Consider the following 24,424-nt stretch of genomic DNA (forward strand, 5'->3'; position numbering starts at 1 on the left):
TGTCAATTGATTAATCAGTTCATTTTGCCAGCTCGTTGCACTAGTTAGTTTTCTTATGGAAAGAATGAAATGTTTAGTAGGAGCTACTTAAGCTTAGAGGTTAGTCTTGTGTTATGTATTAAAAAGCTTTAGGAAGGAAGTAGTATGACTGGTTGTATGGTGGTATAAATACCATGGTTTTTGGATGGTTTAGGCCTGTGCTATGACTAATATATAGTTATTATCTGCAGTCTCATCTTATAAGATAAAGTTTGTGATAAGTGTGACCACAAGACTTTACACCAAAAGAAAAAAAGTGTTAGAATATGTAAGTAGTAAGAGTAATAACTGAGGACAGTATGTGTGCTTTTCTGTTCTCTCTTACTATTACTAGTAGTTTATCACCTTCATCAATAGCAGGGTCAAGTAGATGATGGCAATCTCACATGCACACCCCCCACACGACCCTACTCAGCACATTGTAAATTTCACATACATTCATGTGTGTTTGTCTGTCTCTGTGTTTAGGGGACATTTAGATAAAAAATGTTAACACTAATGACCTCTCACATTTCTTCCTTAAGATAAATTGTATTATATATCTCCAATCACAAGCAAAAATACACAGGTTGCTTGTTCCATTATATCATTTCTGAGCTATTTTCAACTGTGACTGCACACACACACACACACACACACACACACACACACACACACACACACACACAAAGAGAGAGAGAGACAGAGCGAGCAAGAGAGAGTGGCTACCTAAGCACCATAATCCACAATCTGTGTTTGAAATGCAGGGCCAGGGTCGAGGATTACAATAAACACTGATGATCAAATAATGCAGGAATTCTTATTCCACTGGAGCGCCTGATTGTTTCGACTCCAGAATACTCAAGGAGGAAAAAGGGAAGGAGGATAAGGAAATGTGAGGATGAGGACAGAATGGGGGAATAGAGGGAGTAGAGAAAACATAGGAGCATTGAGAGTAAACAGCATAGAAAGCGAAACAAGGGAGAAAAAAAAGTGTTTTGTTGGAAAACCAAAATTCTAAAAGTAAAACAGATGCTTAGCAAAGTGTTCACGTATGAGACGTTGGAGATATGTTCGCATGGCTTCCAAATGTGATCCTCTATTAGACAATGTGTTGCTGCTGCCTACAGCTGGTTGTATGCATTTAGACTGGAGAAAAGGCTCAAGCTATTTAGCACTGCAAAATTGCCGCAACCAAAATTATAATCAGATCAGCAAAATGAAGAAAAAAACTTTATCATTTAAGCAAGTCATACAATGAATTTAGAAATTACACACTCCAAATAAGGAGAACTGCATTAGAATTAACAAATGCTAAACAAACCTACACTTCAGATACAGACAGCCCAGGCAAAATGAACAGAAAATAATGAAAGCACCACTAATGAACACAAGGACTAATTGTGTACTTAAGTCACAATTGCATGAATTTTAGAAAGTAACAAGTAGCATGTAACAAACCAACAAAAATAGTGTTAGCTCATTTAATGACCAGTCAGTATTTTCTGGATGTAATGTTCACCTGCATTTGCATGCATGTATTGTTGTATTGTTGTGTGTGTCAGACTAGCAAATATGTGTCTTTTTGTTTTTTTCGTACATTTATATGTGTGTGCAATGTCCTGTCAGACTGTTTGTAATTTAAAATGCAGTTTCATAAACATCTACTTTAATTCAGAGTAAATCAAAGGTGAGCCACACAAAGACGGGTTTCTATTTAGTCAGACTGTCATCAAGTCATGTTGCTGTTACTGACTTGTCTTTGCTGTATTGTGGAGGATTTTTTTAGCTTAATTCTAAAACCAAAAATTGAAATCGATGAAAAGCAAATGCCAACAGACTGAATGAGTGCTTGATGCAGACAGGAGGAGCCATTTCGTGCATTATTACCCAAACACATTATTAGAATTACTAAAACTGTAAATGTAGAAATAAAACAAAACAAAAAGCAAAAATGTGAATTTACTTTGATATCAGGTGAAATGAAGACGTGTCAGGTATGATGGGGGGTAAAAACAGAAAAGCTTGTGTACTAAAAAGGAGAAGCAAGAAAGAAACACCCAGAGATGACAAGAAGAGACGTGAATAAATAAAAAAGACAGCGTCCTGAAGAGGACCGAGGAGGAAAGCGGGCGAGTCATCCATCTCTCCATCTCTACGCTAACGTGGGCCTTTGCTGAGCCCCGGGCTGGCTGCATGACACGGACAACGTATCCACCATCTGTGTGATCTCTGATCAGATAGCAAGAGGGTGTGTGTGTGTGTGTGTGTGGGTCTGTCAACCTGTGCATGACTGTGTGTGGCCCTCTGCAAGTGTGGAATCTATTGTATGTGTGTGTGTGTGTGTGTTAGTGAATGAGTAAGTGAGTGTGTTTGTATTTGTGTACACCATTTTCTCAGATTGTGAACATACTCTATAAAAACACAGAGGTGTGTGCATGTAATTGCATGAGTCTGTGTGTGTGTGTGTGTGTTTGGACCCCTAGCTCTCTCCACTGGGCATTAACATTCATGGAGCCAGCGGGGCATGTCAGAGCCCATAATGACCCCAGAGAGAGGGTCCTGGGCTGGGGGAGGGCCAAGAAGGCGCCTGGGGGTTTGGGTGTTGATGGAGGCCTGGAGGTGGGAGGCAAGGAACTGCTATATCGAGCCGTCTGATGCGGTGTGTGTGTGTTTCTGCATTTATTACAAAAGAAAGTATTGCTAAAGGAATTTTGTGAGCTAATAAATCCAATTCATCAACAAAACTGGAAGCTGTTAACATGTTACTGTCAGGGAAATGATTTCTTTAGTGTTAAGCAAGTTCCAAAGCATAATGGACAATGGAATGGACGACAGATCCGACTAACTTGAAACATCTGCTTGGTAGCCATTATGGCCAGACATTATAATGAAGGTTAAGGCCAATCTCTTATTAATAATCTACTCTCAGCTAGCTTCCTCATATGCAATGATGGAAGTATGACTGTCAGTTTCATTATTGCAGTTAAAACCCTTATCATGGAAATTTAAAGGTTCTTTTCAAATATCAAAAAAATCTACAAAGCATGATGCAAAAAAAATATTATTATGTAGTGAGTTTTGTATTTTTAGGTAGCTTAGAGAAATGGTTTAAGTATTTCATGTAAAATATATATTTTAATATATGTAATGAAGTCAGGTAAAAAGGTGGAAATGATAATCCTTAGAAAAAAATGCACAAGTCCTAAATTTCCTTGAAAGTGTAACAATGTGTGTAAACATATTTACACATTAGAAATATGTTTACACATTAGAATATATATTTATATTTATGCACGAGTAGTGATTTTGGTTTATGGTGGCACTTTGCTGTTATAGTCTGGATCTATTTATCCCTTTAGAGGGTCACTGCAAATCAATATGAAGGTATTTGTAGCGATCACCTTTATCCTGTGATTAAACATTTCTATCCTGATGGTCAGCATGACAGTAGCCCCGTCCAAAAACTATAAGGGATCACTGGATAGTTTGATAAATATGAAAATAATGTGAATTATGTTATGTTATGCACTTAAAACTCGCTGTCAGCTGTGTTGGGGAGACTTTTACAGTGTTTGAGGAAGATTCTACGTCTTAAGCGGGGTTCAATTTCAAATGTCCTTCAAGCCACTTAAAACTACATAAAGAAAATGAAAATTAGCAAATTGTGTCACATGAAATCATGTCGGTGACTGAATTGAAGTTAAACAAGCAATTGTTTCTATTGCAGCATGCTGGTGTCTAAGGTATGGACGAAGTGCAAAAAGGAGCATCAAAGCTATCAATCTATACAGTGCTGTGAAGAAGTATTTATCCCGCTGTTGATTTTTTTGTTTTTTGCATATTTGTCATATTTAAATGTTTCAGATCTTCAAACAAATGTTTTTATATTACATAAAGATGACCTGAGTAAACACAAAATGCATTTTTTTATTTGATGATTTCATTTATTGAGGGAAGAAAGTTATGCAGACCTACCCAGCACTGTGTAAGCAAGAGCACTCAGAGAGACCACCTCCCCCTGAAGGACAAGAGCTTTACTAAAACTTTGATGAAAGTAATAACAGTGAAAAAAAGAAAAACGCTTTAAAGTTTGTAGATGATCCAATGGAAAAACGCTATTTCTTAATTCCCTGGCCTTTGACCTATGACCTTGAAGCAGTATATAGTGAAAAGATGTATTTCATTATATTTATCTGACTGTAGCAGAACTGACTTAAATCTTTGTCTTCTATAAGATGTAAACACATTCCCCCCGAGGCCTGGTATATTTTTGTGAACTTTTTATGATCTATAAAACATTGTAAGTAACGGGAAATTTTTACTGATTTTCAAATTTGGTATGACCTTGACCCAATATTCAACAAAACTAAATCAGCTTGAGCTATTACTGATATCTACCATCACACAAAATGTGAAAATGATATTCAATGCAATGGAATTCACTCATTAACTTATAAATTAACACACAATACAAATCATATTGAATCAAACCATTCCACAATTAAACCCATATATTTTGCAAACAAATATAAATGAAGTTATAAATAATAAGTAAATTCAAGATAATTTACACACTCATGCCTTAGATAAAACATAGAACTCATGCCTAAGGATAAATAACACAATATTCATGCAACCTCCACACAACCTTTCCACAGCATTTGTGCACAATACACCGTTACTCTTGAACATTATGTTATACAACATGGCGACAGAGTACTGCTAACACCATGCTCATAAGAACACAGGCTTTTCTCTTAAATATCTGGTGTACAACAGAACAAACTAATACACATTTTCTAAAATTGTCAATTGCTTGTCTCATTAACTCACACTTGTAAAAGTACTTAATATACTAATCCTCTGGAAAAGACATACTGCTGGCATACTGAGTCTTGTTAAGAAAAGTTCAAAATTTAGGGGGTTGATTGTAGCATTTTCCAACCTACTACGCCTTCACTGTAGCTGGAAAACTCAAAGACCAGTTATATTTGTTGTTTTCTCTCGTCCACCCAGGCGTTACTCAGAGTTTTTGTCTGATTTAGTTTTCAGCTCGTATAAAATAATTGTTGTGGGTGATTTTACTAAAAAATGACCGCCTCAACACGGTACCTATTATTAGACTGAACTGGCTTCTCTCAAAATGTAAAAGAACCCACCCACCACTTCAATCACGCTCTAGATCTTGTTTAACATAAGGCACAGTGTTTCCTGAAAACCCTCTCTTTGCTGATCATTTCCTGATAACATTTAAATTTACAGTAATTGATTACACAGCAGTGGGGAGTAGATTTCATCACAGTAGATGTCTTTCTGAAAGTGCTGTAACTAAGTTTAAGGCTATATTTCCTCCACTGTTATCATCTTCAATGCCTCGTACCAACACAGAGCAGAGCAGCTATCTGAACACTACTCCCACAGAGGTCAGTTATCCTTTTAATAATTTTACATCTTCATTGTGCCCAACTCTGCCTACTGTAGCTCCTCTAAAATAGAAACCTTCAAATCAGAAGGACTTGACACCCTGATGTAACTCTCAAAGTATAACTCATCAAGCACATAACTGATAAGTTGGAGAGGAAATGGCATCTCACTAATTTAGAAGATCATCATTTAATCTGGAAAAATATTTTTAATCTAGTTTTAGATTTCAATTGATACTCAATGCCTGTAAATAGTTGTGTCCTAATTTTCTGCAGCCATTTGGAACCAGATAGAGCATCGCCGGTGAGAAACATCATGAATCCGTTAAAGCAGGCCTGAACTTTTAGACTGCAGATACAAGTTTTGGAAATAAGTTTTCTCCGAAATGTGCATGTGCTTTTCCTTAGCAGTAGGGTGAGGTGTTCAGCCATTTGGGAGGGGCTCAGCGTACAGCTGCTGCACCTCCACATTGAAAGGAGCCAGCTGAGGCTGGTGCACCTCCTGGGTGACAGGTTCCAACTGGGCATGTCCTACTGGGCTTACTGTGCCTAATTGTGACAAAGGTGACAAAAATAGAAAACATAGGCAATCAGGAAGGGGGCAAAGACTTTTTCACACCACTTTATATGTAGTTTATATATCTGTTATATATGTATATATAGTTTGATCTCTCATTTTCTTCTCTTTTTTCATGTATTATTGAATTGTTATAATATAGAATAAGTCTGTGTATGTATGTGTGTTTTGTCCATTTACTTGGACTTAAGGGCAAACTGTGTCAGATATTTTTGGTCAAAAGTCAGAGATGGGCATATAGACATGCATATTCACTTTAATACAAGGAAAACTGAGAAAACCCTCAACAAACATATGACTCCTATAATTCAAGAATTGTTACTATTATGAAACAATTGTGCAAAAAAATGTCTAACAGAGAAACTGCAGCATTTCAATATGCTTATCATTAGAACCCACTGCAATAATGGGGGACTCTCATTAAAAACAATATTTACAACATTAACATTGGGAACATACAAGACATGAAACCAAATTCATGAAATAACATACTTGATAAACGTTTCTTTTTCGTGTGCAAATGAAAATCTGTCTGTGGTAGCCTTTATATGTGCATGCATTTTTCTATATATTCACCCCGGCCACTGGATGTGTATACATACAAGTGTGTACCTTGCACACACATCAGTGAGCTTTGTTCTTTGACAAAACATTTATTCTGCACACACATGCATGCATGTGGAGCTTGGTGGTCATCCCCCAACCTCCAGCCTGGAAAGGTCAGTGCCTTCTTTGATGTTGGCCCCATAGATCACCATTATTACTGTAGTCTATTGATTCCTATGGAGATGAGACCTGGAGTTGTGGTTCTGGGTGACTGAAGCTGAGGTCAGGGTCTGCCTCCTCTGGCTTTGCTTCAGAATATAAAATCCAGCTAACTGCTACCCATTGCTCAGCATGCTAAGCTTGTCTGAAGGACACACAGGTACATATATAAAAGAGGCACGAATACACATACACATGAAATAGAATGCACATATAAGTAGCTACAAGTACTCAAGTAGACTGCAATTCTTTGGGGTTTCTATGCTCATATACTGAACTGAAGATGCTCAAATACATTTTATACATGTCTTTGTGCAGAGATTTAAAAGCTTTAAATATTTCCAACATTCAGCCTTTAGGCAAGAACAACAAGAATTCTGCATTCTTGGAATTTTAAACCTAAAAATGACCATGATTCCATTTTGGGGGAAAAACACATTCATACCAGACACTACATTCTGATTACAGCAAAGAAATGAAAATATGAGTTATGTGATCCAGTACACTTACCAACTCTGCAAGGTTTTATCATGTTTCTGAAGCACTTTAAAGTCATTACGATGTGGAAGTGTTTTATGCTTCCAGGCCCTGAATCCAAATGATACAGCAGCGAGCCATGTCTATGTTCATGCATATGACCCTGACCCACAACCCAGAGTGCTTTGCTACTGTTGTTAAGCATTTTGTCACAATGACCCCCAGGTCAACCCACTTCCTCTTCCTGCCTGTTGCTGCAGTGACAGTCAGCAAGGGCCTAGCATGAGTGCTGCTGTGCTCACATCAATCATGCTCACTCTAAGATGGCAACCTTTTCCACCTTTACTAATGCTCCCTCCTCATTTGTAGCCTTAGCCAATCTGCTCTGAATAACCCTCAACCCCCTCTCAGCAACATAACCTTGTACAGGTTAGTGTTGCAAAGATAGTCAGGTGGTTGGCACTTGAAAGTGCCTTCTTTGTCCTTTAATGACAAACTGAAAGAGCAGAAAAGAGAGTGGACACACAAAGAAATCAAGTGGTGAAAAAAATAAGTATTCTTACCTTTTAGAAAAAGAGTATCTCCAGCTTTAGCAGGCTCTAGTACACGAGTTTGACCAAGGAGCTGAGAAATATTCTCTTTTGCTACATTTGGATTCTGTGTTTAGTGCTAATTAGGGCTGCGCAATATGGCCAAAATCCAGAGGTGGGAGGTAACAAAGTAACAAAGTATTCTTTGTTACTGTACTCAAGTACAATTTTCAGGACTACTTTTACTCCCTACATTTTTACAACAAAATAGTTACTTTTGATTCATTATATTACATATTTTGAGCGTAAAGGAAATCAGCCAGGACAACTCATGAAACATCTGCTGACATCTGGTTGAATTAAGTGGTGTAAATCCACAAAGAGCAAAAAAGGCAGCTGTGAGAAAATTTACTGGAGCTCTCAACAGAAATTATTGTGAGTTTGGGTTATTTTCCCCACACTGAACCATTACAACCAATTTTAGGGTTCCCCCGCCTGCTAAATCTCCCACTTTAACCCCTGACTGTACATATTTTCCTGTTTAGAGGCAAAGTCATCTTCTACGATAAAGGGAACATTATTTTCCTTCTTTTTCTTCTGATTCAAGCTATAATTAGGAAACAAAGCTAGACTAAAGTTTGTATTCCCATCTACTGATATTATCATTTTGCTAATATAGCACAAGATTCAGTTAGCTTTGCACAAAAATAGAAACCTCCTGCAAAGAGATATTTCTTACTTTTTTCCTTTGAGTTCAGAGCCTGTACTTTTTTACTTTTACTTGAGTAAAGAAGTTGAATCAGTACTTCAGCTTTTAACAGTAGTGTTTGTACTTCTACTTGAGAACAAAATGTCTGGGCTTTTGCCAACTCTGCCAAATTTTTGTATCCTGACGTAAGTCATTTTTTTAATCCTGATAACATATATAATATAGTTCCTTTTTCTATAAATATACTGAGCAGCTTATATAATCATCACATGGGAAGCACTATTTTTTAATATTTAAGTTAAATCATCAAAATAAAAAAATCTGGCCCAGTTGTTTTTTTTACTTTAGTCCCCTATTTTCAGTTCCCTGTTTGCTTGACTAACAATTGACTAACAAGACATTTCATAGTAAGGTGGGGCATGTTCCCTTGAATTTGGAGCTCATAATACAAATGATTTTGACTTATTTCGAAGTGATTCTTTTCACCCACACTACATCACTACACTTAACCTTAGGGTTCCTCACCTGTCAAAGAAAACTTTAACCCCTGACAAAGGTGGACGATCAAGTAATTATTTTCTTAAAAAAGCTCACCTCACAATATCTAGTCAAGTCAAAAACAGTATTGAGTGGTCTACAATGCCTTATTGAATGTAAATGCGTAGGGCTTACAACAAAATGCAAACAACTGGCTACACTCAAGATTTAGACTTCCAAAGAGACTATGCTTAGAGAGCTCTACAAACCTCATCTGTCACCTGACCTCATATGTCAACTACTGCAAGCCCTGTTTGCAGCTGCTGAAAGCAGCTTGCAGAGCATCTCACGAGAGGAAACTCAGCATTTGTTGATGTCCATGGGATCTAGACTTCAGGTCTTCTTCAGTCTTCTTCTTTTGCCTGGTTAGGGGGTCACCATAGCTGATCATGTGTGCTCATCTCATCTATTGCTAGACTCTTCTTCTGTCACACCAACTTCCTGTATATCCTCCTTCACTATATCCACTACATCCATGAAGACTTGTCCTCCTGCTTGGCAGCTACATATCGTTAGCTTCATAGCATAATTGCCTAAGTCACTTTGACCAGACAATGACTTAGGCACTTATGCTATGAAGCTAACGATATTCAATATCCTTTGTCTAATGTATCCATCATCCCTCCTCTGCACATTTCAAACTATCACAAGCTTTACTCTCTAGTTTTGTCTCCAAATGGTTAGATAGACTCTGCTCTCTTTCCTACCATGTGCCTTCTGGTTATGCACAGCACTGAGCTCCTGAACACTCTGATGTGCAGCCTGGTGACATCAGATGAACTGAAACATAATGTTCCAGAGGTGTTCTACTGGATTTAGGTCAGGTGAGTATAGAGGCCAGTCAGTGGTATCAATTCCTTCCAGGAACTTTTGCTACATAAGGTCGGGCATTATTGTGCACCAGGAAGAACCCAGGACCCACTGCACCAGTGTTGGGTCTGACAATGGGTCCAAAGATTTCATCTCGGTACGTAATGGCAGTCAGGATGCTGTTGCCTAGCTGTAAAAGTTTGTGACTGCTCATACTAAACGCTCACAAGCAGCATAACATTCTCCAAGGTTTCTACAGACCCTTTTACATCAGTGACATATTCTTAGGGTGAACCTACTCTCATCTGTAAAACCACAGGGTGCCACGGATGAACCTGCCAATTCTGATATTCTATAACAAATGCAAGTCAGGCTCCATGGTGATGGGCAGTATGCACAGGGCTCGCTAGAAGATGTTGGGTGTCGTCCACTCTTATGAAGTCTGTTTTTGATTCTTTGGTCAGAGGAATTCACACCAGTGGTCTGTAGGAAGTCATTTTGTAGAGCTCTTGCAGTGCTCAACCTGTTCCTCCTTGCAGGAAGGAGCAAATACTGATCCTGCTGATTGTTAAGGACCTTCTACTGCTCTGTCCAACTCTCTGGAGTAACTGCCTCTCTCCTGTAGTCCCCTCTATGCTCTTGAGAGCATATGTGCTCCTTCTGGCAATGTGCCATATTAGAGGACTTGGACTACCTGTGAAACCTCTGTAGAGTCCAGGTATTGCCTCATGCTACCAGTAGTGACACTGATTAAACAAGTGCAAAACTAGTGAAAAAACAATCAGAAATGATGAGGAGGGAAACAATGTCAGTGATCTCTACCTGCAAAATCATTTCTGTCTGTTGTTAGTTTCATTAACATCAAAGCAGCTGAAACTGATGAACAAACCCTCTGCTACTTAACTGATCGGATCAATATCCCAGAAGTTTAATAATCATGATGCTATACTCTGATTGCAAGTGCTCCTTTAATTTTTTGAGCAGTGTTTTCTAGCTCCACAAAGACACAGTGCAACTTCTTCTGATGCTACCTATACTTGGCCATCAACAATCAAGAAGCAAACACACACTTTTTACACCTATATTATTCTTTCTCAATATAAAGACATTCTGCCGCTGTCTGACACTTTTCTTCTTTACAGTAGCTCTTGCCCATATTGATGGTATGGCTAATCAGCTTTATACCTTTACAGTTACTGCAGCTCTGCATGTCATCCTTGCTCTTCAAAAAGCCTTGTTGTTGAAAAGTACTGAACACAATCCTAACATTTAAAATGAGCTTAGTTTGTATAATTATTTTTTTTAAAATGGGACAGTGTATAAAAATAGTGTTAATTCTGTAACAGTGAAAGTTATAGTTTTGTTAATCCCTTGAATAAAAGCTGAAAATCTGCACTTTAAAACATAGCTTTTTTTTATTTTAAAGCTCCAGCTCAGCCAAATTTAAATTTAAAAAATGTGTGTACATGTGAAAAAGATAATGACTCATGCTTTCCTTATGTCCTCGTGTTAGACATATAATCCTTTAAGAAGTTCTCAAAACAATAAATATTGTAACAAATGTTGTTTAATGTGCTTTCCTTGCACTGAGTGCACTGCCACTAAAAGAGAGAAATGGGCAAAACACATGATTTTGCATATAAAATGCTGTTGCACATTATCTATGAATGTTTGCCCATTAGGTCGATATTTGTTTTGAGGCCTTCTATCAGCTGAAGGAAACACACCTTGTCAGTGCCTAGGCTGAAGCTGCATCCAGTATGACTTTCCCACTGATAATGAACATTTCCACACAGCAAACAAAAACACAATCAATAGTGCACATTCTATCTAGCTACTCAATTTCAGCACACTTGTTTATTGGCTTTGACATGATGGACTGGCATTGTAAGCTGCATATTGAATAGAGCTGAAAGAATACTGTGCTTGAGGGTCAGAAGTGTGCTTAAGAGAGCAAATGCAGTTTTGTGTGGTGGCTTTTGTTGCGATGACACTATTCCCTATGCTGTTCATAAGTGGATGTGATTCTTTTGTATCTATTACATTAACAAACCTTAATTATTTTGCAATTAAACACTAAGTCACAGACAACCATTATAGAGAGGTTAAATCAAATATAAACTAATAAAATCAAATTTTAATAGCCTATTTAACAAAGATAGGGGCCTAGAGGTGCTAAATTTTAAAAAAGTGTTGATTTTATACTGTAACTGTAACTTACAAGTAGCTTATGGAATTGCCAATAACCATATATCAACAATAATAATTTTAAAAAAATCAAAAATTATATATGCTTTTCACTTGCATGCACATATGCCTGTTTTGGCAACATCTACAAAACTGTACACAGCTTATGTGTGTATATGTATGCTGTTGTACACTGTATGCTCTCACATTGAAGAGTGAATTTCAGTCTTTACATTTATACTGTGTGTGGCTCTATGCACACACACAAAACCAAAGTATTGATATGAAGCTGAAACACTGATTTCCTTCCATTCTGACACGTGATTTCCCTGAGAAACCTGCGATGTTACCTGAGAACAAAGGGGGACCTGAACACAGCCAACTGTCTATCTCCAGCACATGCCACTGTTAATCAAAGACAATTAAAAAGGGCCCTGCCAGCAAAAGCAGCCATGATGATTTATGAATAAATTACAGGGCTCATTTGTATGCCATAGATCACATTTGTTGGGCACATTCACCCCTGTGGAGCCAGAAAACAGTTAGGCAAAATTTCAGCTAAGGGCACATACTACATAACAAGGTGATTGAGAGGTGAGATTGTGGTGCAAACTGGTAAATATGAGAGAGAAAAGAGATTAGCTTTTTTCAGTTCTCTTTTGCCTGGGAACTCGTGCAAATAAAGGTTAAATGTGATTTTAAGAACAACAAATTGTTTTGTTTTCCAACAAACAAATTATCCACCCAGAATGGCCGAGAAACAATATTTTGAAAGTACCTCATGCCCTTAGTATTCTTGGTGATTTTACTTCCTGCCTTTTTCTTCTTCCTCAGATTCGCTGAATTTTTGTGGTTTAGGAGATTGAGGAAGTACAAACTCCAAAGGCAAACACACCCTGTGTGCATGGGACCTCCTACCTCATATGTTAATGATTTTTTTCTTCATATGGAAATATAACAAGGTTAAACAAAGGTGTGAACGAGAACTTATGAAGACTTAAGAAAAGAGAATTACATTATACAGAAAATTGAACTAAAAAGCCACATCTTATTCCACCCCATGTGTTCATACTGTGTTGGTTTCACTGGTGAAAAATATCACTTAATTACAAAGGTTGGAATTTTAAAGAACCAGAATGTCAGTGATATCGCTCATTCTGCGCACAATCCACCACAATTCACAGATTGTCGTGATATGTGAAAGTGTTTGAGTTTAGAAGTATTATGACTACATGGTCACTAGTAATCAGGCAATGAAAAAGTACAAATATGTGACTGTATCAGCATGTCATAACATTGACCTTATTGCTAATGTTGGAATAATCATGATAAAAAAGCTGTAACTATGCCTTCATAAATTGGGGTCAAGTTAGAAGACCACTCCCTCCATAATCATGGCCAATAAGATTATGACCATCACCATGTAATGGGATATATAAGTGGTATGCAACATGTTTGGCAAAGCAATATTTTAAGCTATCTTATCATCTGGTATTTCATGTTCTTTATTTTGTGCATGCAAAATTTACCATCATCAAAAATCTTATTTTACTGATGTCGCTTAAGGATTTTGACTTAATACTGTTTAGTTCATCAGGAGCAAGAATTTAGGAAAACGAAGTAATGTGTATTAAGGTTATGCTCTAAAAATGGACCGTGCCAGAGGAAAGGGACGTTTGATCAGAAGGTCACTACGCCTGGCGGCACGACCATTGCCGAGAGCATCTGTAGTGCCCATCCCCATCTGCCAAAAGCCAAACCACACAAAGAAAGTCATCAGTGTGCTTAGAGCAGGAGAGAAGCCCCTAATAACATCAAAGGCCTCTTCAAGTCTCTTTGACACAACACAAGACTGGCAGCTGTCACCGGTCTTTGGCAGACAACTCAAGTTTCCCAACACATTTTCAAGACCACACTCAGACCTGACATCATCCTGGTGTGAGAGGCATGCTTGAGCTCGCCATGCTGTGGGAAGAGAAAGAGAGGTACCAAGGCCTACACTGTAAAATATAACTTGTTGTTTCAACTTAAAAATATGAGGTAAAGGGCTGCCTTAAAATTTTAAGTTAAGTCAAGAAATAGAGTTTGTTCTTATAACACAACCAATTGTTATCTTAATGAAAAATCACATGTTGTCTAAACTTTCATCTTAGTTTAGTTGACTGAGATTTGTTAGTCAGTTCAACTCCTTTAATTGTCATTTTTACTTGGGAAAACCCTTTCAGCTAAATTAAAATAATCTGTTGTTTAAACTCTTGTCCTAGTTCAGTTGACTTGGGTTTTTTAGTTAATTCAAATACTTTAGTAGTTCTTTTAACTTAGGAATCTATTTTAGCTTAACTAACATAACCTGTTAGCTAAGTTGATTTAAGTTTATTAATTAACTGAGCTCCTTAAGGTAGCTGAGTGAACTTGTAAATCATTTTCATTTTAATTATCAGAGTTGATTGACTGGATGTAAAGAAAAATGTGTATTAAACATCTTAAGTTTTGTTTTGTTTTTTTAGCTTTCTAACATCCATTTCAGCAAAACTACCTGTTAGGTTCATCTTAGAGCTCAGGTTTAAATACCTACATTCCTTTAAATTAATTTTCTGTTGTTTACAGAAAAAAAAATAAAACCCCACAGATTCCATTAAAGTCTATCTGATCATTTCATACAGAAAGTTTGTTTTAAGAACATGACAAGACAATTACTCATGAGCACCCAACATTCACCATTTATTGTGCCATCTTAGTCATCTGAGAAACAGAAAAATCAGTGACGTAGCTCATCAGGCTCACAATCCATCAAAACTCAAAGGCTGCTCCCAGTGAAACAATAAATTTGAACTTGGTCTTGAGCCCAGTTTGGGTGAAGATTAAATTCTGACCAATACTCTAGGAGCAGTAGTGATTCTTGTGAAGTAACAACATAAAGTCTGCATTAATGTAATGTATCAACGGGACACTTGCTATTTTTGAAAAGTTATTCTTTACATTTACAAAATTTTTAAACTTCATTGTGCTCAGTCACACCTGTTAGCATAAAACTTGAAATATTAAAATAGTACAAAACCTTTGATAAGTGACAGTAAAGATCAGTTTATAACAAGTAAGACATCAAACTCTTGTATTTGTCTTCGTTTACAATTGCAACAAATTCCACAGAACCAATATCTCTGAAAATGAGTGCATGCTTCTGAAACATTTGATAAGATGGATATTTCAGAAACATCAGTTTGAGTCTGCTCAATTGCAAAACAAAGGAAAAACTACTGACTTGCATGAGATAAGCATCTGCAAAGTCCAGCATTATATTGTTGTTCACATAAGTTTCTTAAACCATGAACAAATGAGTAATTGTCTAATCTGGAATGTAAAGTGTAGTCATTTAGTGACATACAAAAGTGAGAATGAGAACTTGCAAGAATAAAAAAACAAACAGTAAAATAAAAACTGTCCTTAACACTAAGGAACATACAATTACAGTTCTGCATGGCTTTCTGCAAGAGTCTGTTTCTTAGACCATGCACTAGTGAGATGCACTGCCTTCCACCAATGTTCATTAGGATGTTCTGAATGACTTCAAAGATGTCCTTAAGTTCCTTTGGATAGTCTATGTTGAGGGCAAAAAGAAGGCCCATCAGCATGGAAATGGCACTTGAGACATCCCTCAGATTAGACAGGATTACTGCCGCCTCAAGGACAACCAACACATCGATGATGTCTTCTTCTTTCACCATCGCAATGCCAACTTTCATCCTCTTAGAAAACGTGTCTTCAATACCTGTCGGCTATAAAAGGGTTCAAAGACAAAAAATAAAATAAAATTACACAATTACAATTACACAACATTCTTTGTGCTTAAGAATTCATGTCTTTCCAAAGAAGAGCCATACTGATGCTTTGGATGATGGTGATTGGCTTTGGGTAACACTTATTAGTTGTTAAAGTTTTTTCAGAATGAGATATGCACCCCCATGTTACAAATCCATTTCTTGCTTTAAACAAAGACCATGTTCATAAATAACTGAGCATGTCTTCAATTGCAGAATTCAAACAAAATTTTCAATTTAAATGGTAAATGGCCTGTATTTGTATAGCGCTTTACTAGTCCCCTAAGGACTCCAAAGTGCTTTACACATTCAGTCATTCACACACATGGGTGGATGACTGAATCGTGACTCAAGAGTTGACAGTTCGTCTTATAATTGGAAGGTTGCCGGTTCGAGCCCCGGCTCCGACAGTTTCAGTCGTTGTGTCCTTGGGCAAGACACTTCACCTGTTGCCTACTGGTGGTGGTCAGAGTGCCCGGTGGTGCCAGTGTCCGGCAGCCTCGCCTCTGTCAGTGCGCCCCAGGGCGGCTGTGGCTACAATGTAGCTTGCCATCACCAGTGTGTGAATTTAAATCTACTTATGCTAAATATTGGCTGTGCTCTAAACCAAATCTGGCTGAGAATACATGAAATGTGCAAACTGCAGCTACACTACAGGATCAGATTGTGGCTCCATAGACAATGCTTCTTTAATCAGTTTATTGATTAAAGTTTATTTTTCCCCCTATATTAACAGCATGAAAAAAGAGCATATAGACGTGGCTGAACAGGTTGCATAATTGGCACTGAATATCAACATCCACCTTTACCCAGCTGCCCAATGACTCTCGGCCAGTAACCTTTAATTGCTTACCCAGTCTACACAGTCTCTTTTCCAGGGTCCAGGACATTTCACCAAAGTATTGCCCCCCACAGCTGTAGCAGCCACTGCAGCCCCTTAAATATCCTAATATCTCTGCCATTACAATATACAATGTGAGAAATCAAACGTAAAGCTGAAGTGAACAGTACAGCAGCGAAATGTCAAAGACCCTGGTGAAGACATGAATAAACACAAGACACTAATAATCTCAATGCTAGCTTGCCAGTTAGTTTCTCTGAAACCCAGACCAAATCCAGTGTCAAAGATCTTGTAATAATACATTTGGTGAGGAAAAAGTACACATGTTATCATGTGGCATCTATTGTTTCATAGATGCCACATGTTTCATTTAAAATCCACTGTGGTGCTGTCATTATTAAATTTACTAAAAGAAACAATGCTAACCTTCACAGTCTTGAAAGTGTGTGAGGGATCTTCCTTTAGAAAATGAGGTCCTCTGTCCTCTTCCTTTGTGTAGGGCTCTGGTCAAAGAAGTCAAAAAGAAAACAAAAACACTTTTTAAACAGTGTTTATGAAGCATGTAGACAGCTCCAAATTCACAGCTTTTTGATACATAATTCCATCAATATATGATTATCATTGGAGATTTTGAATCAGGCTTATCAGGACATTCAAGTAGAATATGATATCCAACCTACCACCAATATACATAGATTCTGTAAAAGTTACCACACTAAATGTCCAGTTGTGAAATATGATGACAGACTTTACTTATCAGCTTTCTTTCAATGAGTTCATCAGTTGAACTGGATAACCTAAAACTTAAACAAAGGAGAACATTTCGCAGTTGAACACTTACATCATCTCCGAAGCATTTTATGAGCCTAGTTAGCCCTCCTATGCCGCTCTTGATTTTGTACAGCTCCACGAACCTCTCCATAATGGTCAAGCACAGCAAAAAGGAACCCTTTCAGGTCAACAGATGTAAGACAGGCAAATTCTGCTTCAACCTGAGCAATAGAAGAAGAGGGGTGGAGAGTACAGGCAGAATAAAAAAAAGATTCTTTGAGACCCAAATTTAAGCAAACAGTCATCTGAGGCCCATTAGAGAAAACACAAACACACAAAGCAAACAAACAAAAAGATGCACTTTACCTGCCGTTCAGCAAACAAGGAAGTTCAGAGAACAATAAGCTCTGTCTTGAAATCTTTTAAAGTAGAATGATTGTGAAAATGACTTATGTGATGTAAAACTTTAGTAAACGTGCGATTAAAAGAACACTGAGTAAAAGGACAAGTAACAATTTCCTTATTCCTCAGATGTTTACCTTGATGAGCAATACTGTTTTAGTCCAACTGCCTCATTAAAGTTACACAACAGGCTTTTTACATTAAAGCCAGCAAGTCCATTACATACTCCCTTTTTAGATCTGAAATACTGTGCAGATTCTGTGTATATGTAGTGGACAGCAATTTACCCAAAAGAGTGCAAAGTTTGCAAGTCCACCTCATTTAAATGACAAAGACAGATGTGATCATCTAGACCTGTGAAAATAAATTAATGACAAACCTGGAGTTATGGATGTTATTACAACCACAAGAACCTAAACAGTCTGCTCCATTGCTTTTGTTAATGAATCACTTGTTGGTAACAGGTCTGAATATTTAGTTTATGCCACCTGCATGTGATCATCAATAGTGCCATATTACTTCTTAAGAAGTACCCTGACACTACAATCTTTATATCATTTGTTCTACAGAGCTATTAAGTTACAATATAATCTGAGGTGTTTCCAGTATGACAAAATGCACAAATTGTAACTTACCATTTGACTCCACTGACAACAATAAATCCCCAGCATCAAGTTTGGCTTCACAGACCTAAAATAAGTAAAATAAAAATATATGTTATAATTATATTGTTTTCGCCATTTATTCATGTTTGCTAATTTTCTGACATATAAACAATGTTAGTTTTGTTACAATACAGAGAATGCAGTTTAATTAAAAGGTAAATTATGCAAAAAAAAAAAAAACTTCTGCAGTATACCATGCCAAAAATCAGTGTCTCTGATGCCAATTATTTTATCACTACAGCTCTTTTAGTATGGAAACTCACACAAACTAGTCATACTGATCACAAGAGTTCAAAAATAAGTTAAAATGGTGAGCTGTTGTTAAGCATAAAGCATTTCAGGGTAACAAATAACTGCACAATAGAATTAAAGCAAAAACTAAACACACTGGAGGACTATCTGATAAAAACTAATATAATGCTGGTTTGTAGACCATATTTTGTCTCAGTCCTCAGTGCACTCTTGCAGCTTAGCATGCAGCAGTTCATAACAACTTAAGTGATTACATAGGGGTAAACAGATGACAACAAGCATCCGAGTCCTGCCAAAAAGTTCTTTTTGAACCCAGTCAGTTATTGGAAATACTGCCAAAATGAACTTCCACCAAAATACAACAGCCTGTGAACTTGAAAGAAATTTACACGTACAGAGACAATATGAAATAAGCTTTATTAATTAGCTGAGTTAGCTTGCTAATATCACAACAGTGGTTGAGTGCACAACCTTAAAGCTAGCGGCACAATACTTGTGATTTGGTCAGTGCCACATTAAACCCATAAAAAAGGCCATGTGTCAGTTTATTAGCTCAAGTTTGGTCATGACATACAAGCTGGACCTTGTCCGCTAAAGCTACATTAGCTAAAGCAAACATTTCGGTAAAAGAGAAAAACACACATCATGCCATAGATTCAAAACATGTTCCAACTTTTGTAGCTCTCTTTCCTTATAGTTATAACCAATGTTACTCACCTTGAAAGCATATTCCAAAGAAGACGATTAGAAAACGTCCAAGTAAAGTGAGCATGTCGTTAACCGCCAATTCCCCATGATGCACCTCGGTAGCAGTCACGTGAGGCAGTTTTGAATCCTGCTGTGCTCAACTTACCCACATTGTCAAGTTCACATAAGTTGCTGATTTAGCTGGACATGAGTTTTCAAGTTAGCTTTTTTTGGTGTAATTGGGACGTTTTTAACTTGTAATTCTATGTTATAACAACAACTTCAGTCATCTATCGTCAAACTGATATAGAATAATATGTTGAAATAACAAACATCTAGAATTACATTTTACAGTGTACAGTAGTCAGTGACTACCACAGACATGGCCGGGGTGTGAGGTGTTGCCTGTGGCGAGAGACTAGAGACTTTGCAGGGGAGTCTCTGCAGGGCCTTTTCTCTACTCTGGATCACAGGTGAAAGAAAGAAGGGCCATCACTAACAGCACAGAGGCAGTGGAAAAAGACTCCATGTGGTTCTGGATAAATCGAGGAGCATTGTGCTGTGGTTAAATCTGGCTGGTCCCTATGGTGCCTCAAAATGCAATGCCTCAAAATCCAGTGGTGGAAACTCCGGAGAGGCACCCTGTACCAGTCATGGTAAAAGACATCATTTGGAATTATTACAGCAACTTCTGTTTGAGAGTTTTACCCGGTTCACAAATCAGAGTGGTACAGGCTGGAGAGAATCATGGTTACACCATCTCAGTGATCCCATTTGATCTGGCAACAAATTTTCTGGCATGTGAACAACATACTTGGGTTTTCTCTGACAAATTCTGAAGTAAATTTGGATTTTCTCATCTGTTTTAGTAACTGTGGGTCGACAGAAAGTATGATTCTGTTTAACAAAGATTGCCTACTACAAAAAACATTTATGACCAAAAAAATACAGTTACTTTATTGAGAGACAAGTCATGTGGTGATTCAAAAATGTGTAGTTTTGGTTATTGCCAGAGAGCAGAAGTTACATAGGTCTGGTGCGAGTTATCGGGCGTAGATGATGACCATTTAGCGCAGAAATGTCAGGAGATTTGGGAAGAGGGTCCGTTCAAAGACGTTTTACTAATTTAGTGTCCAAAAGTTTTGTTTATCCTCAGTGTCAGGTGAAGCTTAGAAATGGAATAATTTTCACCACAGGCGTTGTGGTATGGGTTAAATGGAGGGGAAATGAGATCGGGAGGAAGCACTGGAAAATTTTGCCTGCCAGGTTTCTACTTTCATGAGTGAGGATTGTCTCTTGGTCATTGACAGCAGTGTCCCATCTCCCCACAGTACAAGCACTCACCTGCTGCAATTCTCCTGCTCTTTTCCTCTGGTGTTAGTGAACCCTTCAAATTTGCATCAGGTTTGAATCAGTGTCTCCTATCACGTGTCCCTTTCCCCATTGTTCTGGTGTGGCTTCCTTTCTGGAAACAGAACCTCTCTGTGTTGAACCAACCAGCATCTATAGGCCCTCAGGCAACAACTTTCATGAATGTGAATTTTCATCCATTCTAACACACATAGAAACAAATGAGAGACTCTGGTGTAGTCTTTGAGTCCATTGAGAAGAGTACCGCAGAGAGCTTTTTACCTAGCAAGTCTCCTCGGCCATTATCCAAAAATCCACCACACTCTTCCTTCCCTATCAAAGAATAAACATTCAGTGAGCTGCAGCATCGGAGCTTTATCAAAAATACATTTAAAGTTAATAATAAACTCAACATAGGAAATAATTTAATTGAAACTAAGCAACACTTGGGCAAACCTGAGTGCTCTACATCTCATCGAACTAACCAGGAAAACAATTTGTGAATAGTCGAAAAATAACTCTGACTGACCTGTTTATACACAAGATGAAGCTTGGGCTTTAGCCAACTCACCAGAGACTGTTTCTGGCAATCAAACATGTTACCACTGTTGACACAACCATCTGGCAAGGACTGAGAAAAATCTTCAACCTTTAGAAGGCTGCTGATGACAGCATGAACCACAGATGACTTAGTCAACTCAGCTCCCAGGTGTGTCTCAGCCTCCGATGTATTATATCAAAGTCGAATATGGAAAAAAAAGATACACACATACAGATCCCTCACACAAAGAGAATTTACAATAAAATCACAAACCGCACATGCATTGTGGCACTAATATCAGAGCTAGCCAACCTTTCTACTGTGCTGTGCTAACTTTATTGTCAACTTATTCCTATGCTGTGTGTTTGTGTGTGTGTGCATACTAAATGCACAAATGTTATAAATACACATGCCTATATGTACATTTTAATGTATGAATTCTCTGTGAACCCAAGTGCTCTTATAAGAGCCATCACTCTCTGTTCTATTTTGATCTATTTATTTCTATTGCATTTTATTCTGTTCCATTCCCAACTTTGTTATTGTGTGTTCTGTTGTGTATTTCTATCCCGCTCCCACCCACCCCTCTTCATGTTTCTGTGTGTGTGTTATAATGGCAAGCTACAGTCACAAGTATAAGACCACTTGAAAAATGGCAAAAATCATATTTTGCATGTTTGGATCTTAACAAGGTTCCAAGTAGAGCTTCAACAAGCGACAAGAAGAAATGGGAGCAAGGCAAAACAAGTTTTTGAACCTTTAAAAGGCAAAATCTGTGCAAAGATATGGATTCATCGTCATTTTCTGTCAAGTAGTCACACTGTCACAATGTTCTAAAAACGTGTGTTTTTTTAAAAGTGCTGTACAATTAACATTGGATTGGATAAGCCAAGGTGATGGATACATGTTCCCTCCATTTAAGCGCAAATTTGTTTGACGTTTGAAGGTACACATGTGGGAAGAAATTTGCTTGAATTCATGTTTAAACCTCAAGTAATGAAGCTATTTTGAAACTTAAAGACCAGAAAGTAAACAAATGATAGGGAATAAAAGTAAGTTATGAAAAAAAATTAATTGTCAAGTAAATTTCAGATACCCGAACAGTGATGCAAACATCTATTGTGAAAGAAAGATAAAAAGGGAAAAACAGCTATATTTTAATTTTTAAAACATTGCTATAAACAATAATTCATTTTTCTGTTAAAACAGAGAAGAAACAAACAGATAAAACACTAGCTTACAGGTTAGAGATTCTTAGCGTGTCAGAAAGGCGGTAATTACATTGGTGAGTGAGAGTTTGTGCATGGGCAGAAACTTGACCCAGGCCTCCTGGAACGGGCTGCATTACAACACTATTATAAATGGTGATCTGATAAAAGTGATGGAGCACGAAAGGAAGGTTTGTAACCTGGGTCAGTGCTGGTGTGTGGAGAGGAGCTGATGAACATCATTAATCTGCTGGCTGGCATGAATCATCACTCACAGATTGGTCAGTAGGTGCCTCAATCATCAACAAGCCACTGGAATCTCATGAGCATGACGAAAACGAATGAGGAAACCTAAGTTCTGCCACTGTGGTCAGCGTGGTGAATCAGACTAAACATTTAACAGCATGTGTCTGTGTGGCATGATTACTGAGTGACTTGCTGAGGTGGGAAGTAACAAAGTACAAATACTTTGTTGCTATACTTAAGTAGAATTTTCAGGTATCTTTGCTTTCCTTGAGTAGTTTTTTCTTTCTGACTACTTTTTACTTTACATTTTTTATATCTGTTCCTTATAATCCTTACATTTTCAAAACAGGCTCAATATTTTTTGGTTTAAGGCATTTGAGGGAAGTTATTATTTCTTCAAACATTAAACCGATTTGAACCGAAACATTAACACATGAAAGGCAATCCTTTGAAGCAAAGCTTTAAGCTCTATTTGTGAAGAGCACATTAGATGACAAAAAACTCTGAGGCTAGTACAGCTGGGTAATATTTTCATACGCTAAGATGAGCTTAAAATTACAGCGCTACCTTTGGTGGTGCTAGTGTTAGCCGTGTTAGCACATTACCTTCAACAGGTGGACTGAGTCCGACTGAATCCACAGGTGCACACTCGGAGGTTCAGCAGAGCTCCTTCACTCTTCACATATCCGTGTCGGGCAGAGTTTAAATCCCGAGGATGAATTAACTTTGTACAAGCACACACTCTTTTTAGCAGTGCAAAGCTATGAGCACAACAGAAGTGTAGAAAAATCCAGATAGCCAGCCTGTGTCTGTCCAACCAATCAGAGAGCTCCCAAAAATCGCACCGCACGGTTAATTTGCATTGCTTTGGGATTTCAGAAATGAGATAGCTAATCCAATAGCTAACATGATAGCCATTCCAGAGCTAATCCAATAGCTAATATAAAAGCTAATTTGTGAGCTAACAGGAAAGGGAAATGGATTTTCAAATGAGGAGTGGAATCGCCATTTTAAATGTCAGAAATAAATCTTTGATTTTTGATTCCATTCACTTATTTCTGTTTTTTAAATTGTGTTTTAAAAAAGGATTTTGAAAATCTACTTTTTAATTTGTAATTACAAAATGGTTTTTGAATTGAGGTTTTTATTGAGATTTTAATTCTTTAGATTGATAAACTACTTTAGTAATGTTTGAATAAATATTTTTTTTAAAAATGAATTTGTAAATGAATTTCCAAATGCATAATTTATTGTACAATTCATTATTTAAGCACAGAAGTCTTTAGTTTGATGCATGTGGCTCTTGTGGTCCTCCATATTATCTAGGTGCATTTATTCTATTTATATAATTTCATGTAGAGTCAGAATGCAGCAAATATGAATGCAGAAAGATGCTTAAACCGCCTATGGAAAAATATATTTGTACTATATAGAATAACATCAGTGAAAAGGGAATATGAACTGAGCTACATTTATGGCACTAATTTGGAAACTGGGTGCCTGGTTTGGGCTATGTCCTTTTTTAAATAGGCTCTAAAATCTGCCATACAAGATTTTTACTAGCATACCAAGGCAAATACAAACATACTCTGACTGGTACAGAATAA

General features: G+C 37.4%; 1 long non-coding RNA gene across 5 annotated transcripts; it reads right to left on the reverse strand.

Moving 5' to 3' along the window:
• Positions 1-5,551: 5,551 nt before the first annotated feature.
• On the reverse strand, positions 5,552-23,734 carry LOC109205033 (uncharacterized). Of its 5 annotated transcripts, none has more exons than XR_003213753.1 (5): positions 23,423-23,734; positions 21,394-21,543; positions 21,105-21,155; positions 20,817-20,937; positions 5,552-5,993 (listed from the first exon to the last, which is right to left on the reverse strand). It is a non-coding gene; the product is annotated as an uncharacterized LOC109205033 (long non-coding RNA). The 5 variants fall into 5 exon arrangements; XR_002064500.2 differs by having other exon boundaries at positions 21,352-21,543; XR_003213752.1 differs by having other exon boundaries at positions 20,817-21,155.
• Positions 23,735-24,424: the final 690 nt, after the last annotated feature.

The sequence above is a fragment of the Oreochromis niloticus genome, linkage group LG14, assembly GCF_001858045.2.
Source record: "Oreochromis niloticus isolate F11D_XX linkage group LG14, O_niloticus_UMD_NMBU, whole genome shotgun sequence".
NCBI lineage: Eukaryota > Metazoa > Chordata > Actinopteri > Cichliformes > Cichlidae > Oreochromis > Oreochromis niloticus.